Source organism: Syzygium oleosum, unplaced genomic scaffold (genome assembly GCF_021117445.2).
Source record: "Syzygium oleosum isolate NSW1041296 unplaced genomic scaffold, Sole_v2.1 Sole_v2.12, whole genome shotgun sequence".
NCBI lineage: Eukaryota > Viridiplantae > Streptophyta > Magnoliopsida > Myrtales > Myrtaceae > Syzygium > Syzygium oleosum.
The window spans coordinates 10781931-10790918 of NW_026607496.1; positions in this window are offsets into that span (position 1 = coordinate 10781931).

An 8988-nucleotide genomic window follows, 5' to 3' on the forward strand; every position below is an offset into this window, starting at 1 on the left:
TATTATCTAATTCGGACTGCTTCTGTTCAGATGTGATTAACTAACCTAATGATGTCTAAATGAAGTGATTCAGGTGTCATTAGAAAGCTTATGACATGAGGATCAAAAGTTAAGAAGATCATTTTTTCTAAATCCTCACCAATTTTCACGAAAATGACAAATTCACTCTCGGTGACAGACTGGACCCGGTTCTGTTAGGGATTTCAAAATAATGGCGGAAAAAATAACAAATATTATCAAAACCGCGTGAAAAATTTTAAACAGTTATAATTATCCATGTGTGACAACTTTCGTGTTTTGAGTTTTTGATAAAAAGTCCTCCAAATTTTTATAAAATTCGGTTTTCACAAAGGACTCAACTGCAAATCAAATTTTAATCCGAGAAGGCCTTTTATGAAATTTTAAGCAAATTGACCCTCTAAAAATTGCTATTAGGCCCTGAAAATTGTCAGCAACATAATGAGACCCCAATGAACAACTTTTTAATTTTTATTTTTTGCAAAGGAGGACTCTAACTTTATCAAATTCGGAAAAACATCTTTTGGATTCCAAAGGAATGAAAATCAGATCTGAACACAGATACTGATTAGATCATAAAAATTCCTTTTGAAAATCCAAATGAACTCAGATTTTGATGAAGTTAGTATCAATGAAAAGATCTCGATCTCAGTGTGAACTTTTATGAAGAAACATTTTTCATATTTCGAACACATGAATTTATGAAAATCGAAGAACACACGAAGGTCAGTCAGAAACTAGTCTGTCACCAGATTTATGCATAGATGACGTTGCAGATCGTAAAATGCCAACATGCTTGGAGTTTTATGAAAATTTTATGATGAATAGATTAAGATGTGATTTACGACTTTTGTGAAGAAAGTTGTTTCAAAAAACGATCTTAGAAAATCAGAAAAATCATCGAACAGCACAACGTCAATCAGGAATACATCAGAACAGACTTGAACATCACATTCCAGATTCTGATCCTAACTTTCGAAAGAGTTTTGACATAGCAAACTAAGTCCGATTGAGGCATGCGATATATCAAATCGAAGCTTGAGACGCGTTTTACGATTCTCTAGTTTGTCACTTCGCAAGATTTTGACATTAACGAGCTGGAATTAGCATCTCAAACATGTAGGTTTCTCTGTACACGAATTTACAGAACAACATCCAAGTTTACTTACCTTGTTTAACGATGCTCCGACGCGCAATCGAGCGATCCGGTCTCTGTATTCAGATCAAAAACAGCACGGAGAAATCTTGGAAAGCTCGACAAACCTATGAGAATAGATTGCACAAACTATAGTGAGAATCGATTCGATTTCGCACTAATGAACTAATAACAGAGAATCAAGTCAAAATATGCGATCCGGTGGCTGTTCAACGAGAAGCCGGCCACCACAGCGACATGAAGACGCCAAGGAATGCTGCTGGAGGTTCAGGATCGCCGGAGGGAACGCCGATTGGCCGGTTCAGCCGCTTGAACCGGCTGATTGAATCGCCGGCGACCAAGCCGGTGATGCTGCCGTGGAGGAAATCTCACCGGAATGAGGAGCTCCGGCCACCAGCAAGCTTGGCTGATCTGGCGACTAGCTTTGTCTCACTGTGGGGGACGACGGTGAGGCAATGGTTCGCTGGAAAATGGCCGGCGAAGAGGCGAGATGGCCGGCGGCCGAGAGAGAGAGAGAGAGAGAGAGAGAGAGAGAGAGAGAGAGAGAGAGAGAGGAGAGAGAATTCAGATCTGAAAATGAGAGTCCCCCCTAATTTTGGAGGGAAAAAAAAACTATATACTCCCCTCAACTTTGTATCTTAGCCCTTAGATTAATCCAATGTCCCAAAATGCATCCTTAATGATTAAGAATATTCTTTAAGGGCTAAGGATTGGTGACATGGCATCATTGATGGACATGATCAATTCTAAATGAATGGCCATGATTGATTTGCTTATCCCCTAATTAATTTGCTTAATCCTCAAAGAAGGGCATTTTAGTAATTTCACTCAGGGGCATTTTCGTAATTTTCAATCAAGGGCATTTTTGTCATTTTTGGGCTCAAAAGGATGTGGCCAGCCTTGGCTAGTCGGAATGGACCGTCGATCGCCGGATTTTCGACCGGAAAATGGCCAGTCCGATCGAACCGGTTCCATTCGAATCAAACCGGGTTAAACCGGTTTGTCCCGAGTTTGGCCGGGTTGAACCGGTTCAATCCTTGGTTCCATTTGTTCTAATTTTGTACAATTTGATCTCTATCATGATTAATTGATCCCATTAATATTGAATTCGATCAAATTGGATTGAACCGATTTGAAATTCATGCACAAATTGATCCAATTTAACTTGTTTAGCTCAATTGTTCTTAAATTTGGGTAATTGCATGGCCAAGCTAGACTGACAAATTTAATTGAAGTCCAATTAGCCAAATTGAGTCTCAATTCATCAAATTGAATATTAGTCTAGAGTGGGTCAAGTTGAATTGCACTAATTGAACCAATTACTCTTAGACTTCTCAATCGTTGGATCACTAAATTGATCAAATTAACTTAAATTCATGTGAATCTTCCAAAATTGATTTTGAATTTGGATTTGATATAAGAAATTAGGCTCATTCGTGCCTCAATTGCGCAAATCATGAAGAATCGATCCAAATCACTGATTAGGGCCAAAATTGGGGGTTTTTGTGTTTGGCTTGGAATTACAAAATTTGTTCCAAAATTGAATATAAGATGACCTCTAGATCAAATGTCGTAAAGAAAACTAACCTAAAAAATGACTAGAAATGAAGTAATTTCATTTTTGGCCGATTTGAACCAAATTTCGCAAATTGGGAAAAAGTTGATTCTAAATCGATTTTTGTAAAATTTCAAATGCCAAAAGTAAATTGAATGTAAAATAAGATGATTTTTGGACTTTTGACTTTTAATTTTTTTGGTCAAAGGTTTGACCAAAAGTCAAACCCTAGTTGACTTTTCACTAGGAGTTTGATTTTATGATCAAATCTTTAAATTTTCTAGAATTTCTACTTCGAAAGTGAAATTAAACTTGAAAGGAATCTTTTTATGCGAAAAGCCCCAATTTGACCTGGGGTTGACTTTTGGTCAAATGGTTGACCAAAAAGTCAATGCGAAAGTCAACCGTTTGACTTTTTGGGTTTTTGCATGAAATGAATAGAAAATTGTTTACAGAAGCTAGGCCAACAGACATAATTAAAAAACGACACTTTTTGTTCAAGAAACGGGTTCCGTCGCGATCGGAAACCATAATCTCGAATTTTCTACTTTTAATGACGCGTCGGCTAAAAATTAGGTGTCAACAACATTAGGGAACATCAATGGAAAATAGAATTGGAAGTGATACTTCCCTCTATTATTTGATAACTCCATTGGGGATTCTGAAATCACCAACTGGTTCGGATTCTTTTGCTTTCTTCTGCAAAACAGATAAACATGTTATAAAATGCAAGGTATGCATGATATGCACATGTCCTAAAGTGACCCAAATTTATTCTTGAATGTTCGTCTTCATTTCATGGGTAGAAAATCTTGACAGTATCGGCATTTACAGGATAGACCAATTCTGTTCCTGCCATATCTACAAGAATCAATGCTCCTCCAGAAAGAATCTTCTTGATAAAGTGTAGACCCTCATAATTCGGAGTGAATTTGCCACGAGGATCTGAATTGTTGAAGATGACTTTCTTCACTACTAAATCCTCTGTTTTGAAATTCCTCGGTTTCACTTTTCGATTAAAGGATTTAGCCACTCTTCTCTAATAGACTTGCCCATGGCATATAGCTCTTAATCTCTTTTCATCGATCATATTGAGTTGTTCATATCTTTGTTGAATCCACTCAGCTTCTGAAAGCTTCAATTGGGATAGTATCCTTAATGAAGGAATTTCTGCTTCAACAGGTAGCACTGCTTCCATTCCGTAAACCAAGGAAAATGGGGTTGCTCCAGTTTATGTTCGAATTGAAGTTCGGTATGCCATCAGAGCATACGGTAACCTTTCGTGCCAATCACGATAATTTTCGGCTGTCTTGGCCAGTATCTTCTTGATATTCTTATTTGCTGCTTCAACTGCTCTATTCATTTGTGGACGATACGGAGATGAGTTTCAGATGTCGGATGTTGAGGTATTTGAGTAAATTATCCACGATCTTGTTGTTTAGATTTGAACCATTGTCCGTAATTATTGCTTTTGGAACTCCATACCTAGCAATGATGTCCCGCCTAATGAATCTTGCAACATTCTTGGCAGTAACATTCGTGTAGGAGTTTGCTTCAATCCATTTAGTGAAATAGTCAATAGCAACCAGGATAAACCGATGCCTATTCGAGGCCTTGGGGTTAATTGGACTGATCATATCATATCAATGCTCCACATCGAAAATGGCCATGGCTCAGATATTTGATGTAGCTCATTTGGCGATGCATTGATTTTGTCTCCATAAACTTGACTTTGATGGCAACATCTCACATGTTGGATGCAATCTGATTCTATTGTCATCCAATAATATCCCAATCTCAAAATCTTTCGAGCTAGAAGATGTCCATTCATGTGCGGTCCACATTCACCTTCGTGAATTTCTTTCATGATCTGTTCAGCTTCTGTAGCATCCACACATCTTAGTAGGGTTGAATCAAATGATTTCTTGTAGAGGATTTGTCCACTGAGGAAGAATTTGTTGGCTATCTTCCTTATAAACTTCCTGTCACCTGGTTGGCTTTCTTCAGGAAATTCTCCCGATTGAAGATATCTTTTGATGTCATGATACCATGGTTCATTATCAAATTCTGCCTGAACCATCATGCAATGAGCTGGTTGTTCAAGAATATTGATTCTCAATGGTTTTATATCCATACCATCTTCAGCTTGTAGTAAGGATGACAAAGTTGCCAGAGCATCTGCAAAATGATTATGAGTTCTTAGGAGATAATCGAATGTTACTTCTTCGAAACTTTCTATCATCTCTTCTAAATATCTGTGATAAGGAATTAGCTTGGCATCTCGAGTTTGCCATTCACCAGTTATTTGCAATATGATGAGCATAGAATCTCCATATACTTGCAGCCTTTTTACCTTCATTGAAAGGGCTAATTGTAAGCCGAGAATGCATGCTTCGTATTCAGCAACGTTATTGGTGCATGAAAATACCAATTTCGCAGATACCGGATAGTGTTGGCCTTTTAGGGAGATCAGTACTGCCCCAGTTCCTGATCCAGATAAATTGGTTGCACATCAAAATACATGGTCCATTTATCGTCGACCGGTGTCAATATATGGTCATCAAGTTGTTCTTCTTCAGGATTGGCGATATTCTGCGAATTTTCCGCCAACATGTCTGCTATTGCTCGTCCTTTGATTGACTTTTGGGATGGACTTCTGATGTCAAATTCAGATAACAAGACTTGCCACTTTGCCAATTTCCCGACCAAGGAGGATTTCTCGAGAATGTACTTGATCGGATCATTCTCAGTCACTAGCAAAATTTGGTGATGAAGGGTGTATTGTCTTAGTCTGTGTAATACCCACATCAATGCAATGCATGTTGTCTCGACTGCTGGGTAATTCACTTATGATATTGTGAACTTCTTGCTCAAGTAATAAATGGCTTGTTCTTTACCATCATTTGGTTTTCTTTGTACAAGCACCGCTCCTAATGACTCATAGTGAATTGTCAAATATAAAATCAGCGGAACTCCAGGGATTGGTGGTACCAGCACTGGTGGGCATACCGGATATTCTTTGATCTTGTCAAAGGCTTGTTGACATTTCGCATCCCATTTTACTTTGGCATTTTTCTTCAACAGTTTGAAGAATGGTTTAGCAGTTTCAGAAAGCTGATAAATGAAACGGGCAATGTAATTTAATCGCCCCAACAAGCTTCTCACTTCTTTTACCATAGAAGGAGTCTTTAAGTCGTATATTGCCTTGATCTTGGAAGGATCTATTTCGATTCCCCTGCTACTGACCACGAATCCTAGCAGTTTGCCAGATTTTACCCCAAATACACACTTGTTGGGTTCAATCGCAACTTGTACTTTCTAAGTCTTTCGAACAATTTACGAAGCAACTCAACATGATCTTCTCCTTGTTTGCATTTTGCAATCATGTTGTCCACATATACCTCGATTTCTTTGTGCATCATGTCATAGAACAAAGTTACCATTGCCCTTTGATATGTGGCACCAGCATTTTTCAAATTGAAAGGCATCACCTTATAACAAAATGTGCCCCATGGTGTTATGAAGGACGTTTTCGCCTTATCCTCTTTCTTCATGAGGATTTGATTATATCCTGAGAAGCCATCCATGAATGAAAATGTTTCGAACCCAGCAGTGCTATCCACTAATACATCAATATGTGGAAGCGGAAAATCATCCTTAGGGCTTGCTTTATTTAGGTCACGATAATCAACGCACACCCGTACTCGACCATCTTTCTTCATTACGGGCACTATGTTGGCAACCCATTCTGGATATGGTACTACCTCGATGAAACCGACTTTGAGCAATTTCATCACTTCTTTTTCTATTTTCTTTGCCAAGTTCGGCTTCGTTCGCCTCAATTTTTGCTTCTTTGGTGGAATACTTGAATCAATTGGCAAAGCATGTTCAACTATGCTTGGATCAAGGCCTGGCATGTCAGCATATGACCATGCGAATATATCTTGATATTCCTTGAGCAAATCTGTGATCCTTTCTGCTTCGGCTGAGGGAAGACTTTCTCCAATCTTAACCTCTTTGGGATTCTCTTTGTCGCCCAGATTAATAGTGATCGTTTTCTCTAATGTAAGTGGCTTTGATTCTTCATGACGGATCCATTCCCTTCTGACCCATTCCTCATCATCATTATCCACTTCAATATCGCAAGTAATCTCCTCGGAAAGATTTGGTCACATATGAACCTATTATGGATATGCGAATGCTTATGCCTGACATGTAACAAACATGATTAGTAATTGCATACAAAGTAAGTAACGCACGTGGTCCTATGAAAAACCTTTTAGAAATTCATTTTGAAATTCATTTTGAAAGAACATAAAGACAGAACTAGTCCTCATATCATCAAGCTTCCTTGCTCTTAAAATCATTTTCGCAATGAGGAGTAATATAGAAACCCAAAGCCTCAAGCCTCACGAATGAGGATAATGTTCATCATAGGTTTAGATTTGTTTCTACATGTCCTTAACAAAACATTTGACCACTTTTATTGAATTGAAAAATGCGATTACATCTATATCAATAGGAATGTAAATTGCAACTGAATTGAAATTGCAAATGAAATCACGAGAAATTTGAAATTGTAATCAACAAAATGCAATGGAAAAAGCTTGTAGCAAAAGTTCAAGAGAATCTTCCTACTTCAGTGTGTAGGTATCTTCTACCTCAGTTATGATAATGTTGATGGTATTCTCTTTTAATAAACTTGGCAGAACAGATTCTTCCTCTGCATGTAAGTCTTCTTCTTGAAGTAGCTTGGAAGGTCTAGGAAAAGTTTCTTTGATGTGGATTTGATGATAGGGAAGCTTTTTAGCTTTGCCTTTCCATATGGATGGATTAATGAGGCGATCACCTCAGCCTCTACAGCCTCCATGGTTCTTTCGACCTCGGCCTTGGCCTCCATGGTAGTCTTTAGAGTTATCTGGAATATAACATACTCCGTGCTTCATTCTTGTAGCGAGAGGAGTAATAGGTTCCTTGATTCCTTGGGATTTCGATCCAAGACCATTACCGGGAGTAAATCCATTCTGGCATAACATCCTTCCAGACATAATGGATGGTGTTGAAAATTCTGGGGATTTTATGATGTAACCAGCAGGAATTTGCACCATTGAGATCATTTCGAAGGAATGATAACTTGGTTCTTCTTTCACTTCGGGTTAGACATACGGTATTGCACTCTCTTTGTAGGTGGTGAAATCTGTCTCCCCGTGTACGGTGATCATCTTGCCATTAATGACAAACCTGACCTTCTGATGGAGACTTGAAGGAATGGCGCCAGCCATATGAATCCAAGGTCTTCCGAGTAATAAGTTGAAAGTCCTCGAAATATCCACTACTTGGAAGTCAATTAGAAAAGGCACAGGGCCTATGTTCACCTCGAGCTCGATATCGCCAATAACGTTCTTCTTCGTTCCATCAAACGAACGCATAGTTACTTTAGAAGGTTTAATGAGCTCTTCGGTAATCTCCAAGCGATGCAGTGTGCTTAGCGGGCACAAATTAAGCGCGGAACCATTATCGATCAGCACCCGTGACACCTCTTTGCCTCGGCATCTAACGGCAATATACAAAACCTTATTATGGGAACGCCCGTTAATTGGGAAGTCTTCATTGGAGAAAGCAATTTGATCTTTCAAAAGAATATCGCCAACAAAGTCTTCCAATTGTACTTCATTAATCGTCTCCGAGACGTGCACCTCATTGAGAAGCTTCATAAGTACCATTTTGTGGCTTTCTGAAGTCTTGAAGAGATCCAACAGATAAATCTGTGCAGGCATCTTTCTTAGCTGCTCAATTACCTCAAATTCGCTTGTCTTCATGACCGAAAGCAATTGTTTGATGTCTTCTTCGGTTACTCCTTTCTTTTCATGTTCACTTTCCTTCGGGACATTGCATCTCCCTAATCGGGTTATGGCATTGACTTCTTTGGGAGAATAATCCCAAGGTACACACTTAGTGTCAAACTTTTCTTTTGGAGGGAGAGTGATAATCACAGGCTGAGTTTCTTCTTCTTTGATCCTTAGCTGATCAATGGGAAGTTGGATAGTGATTGGTGCGACAGAACCTTCCTCCTCCTTATATTTATCTACCTCATCAAGCTTGATTAGAAATGGTGTAATCATGGATACCATGCTTCTATTGGCTTCGTCAGCATCCATTCCACCCCAACCATCAGGTGTGATTGTTTCGTTCTTGAATGCCCATGAAGGAGGTGTATATTTGACACGGTAATTATACCGGCCACTATCTTGACCCAAAA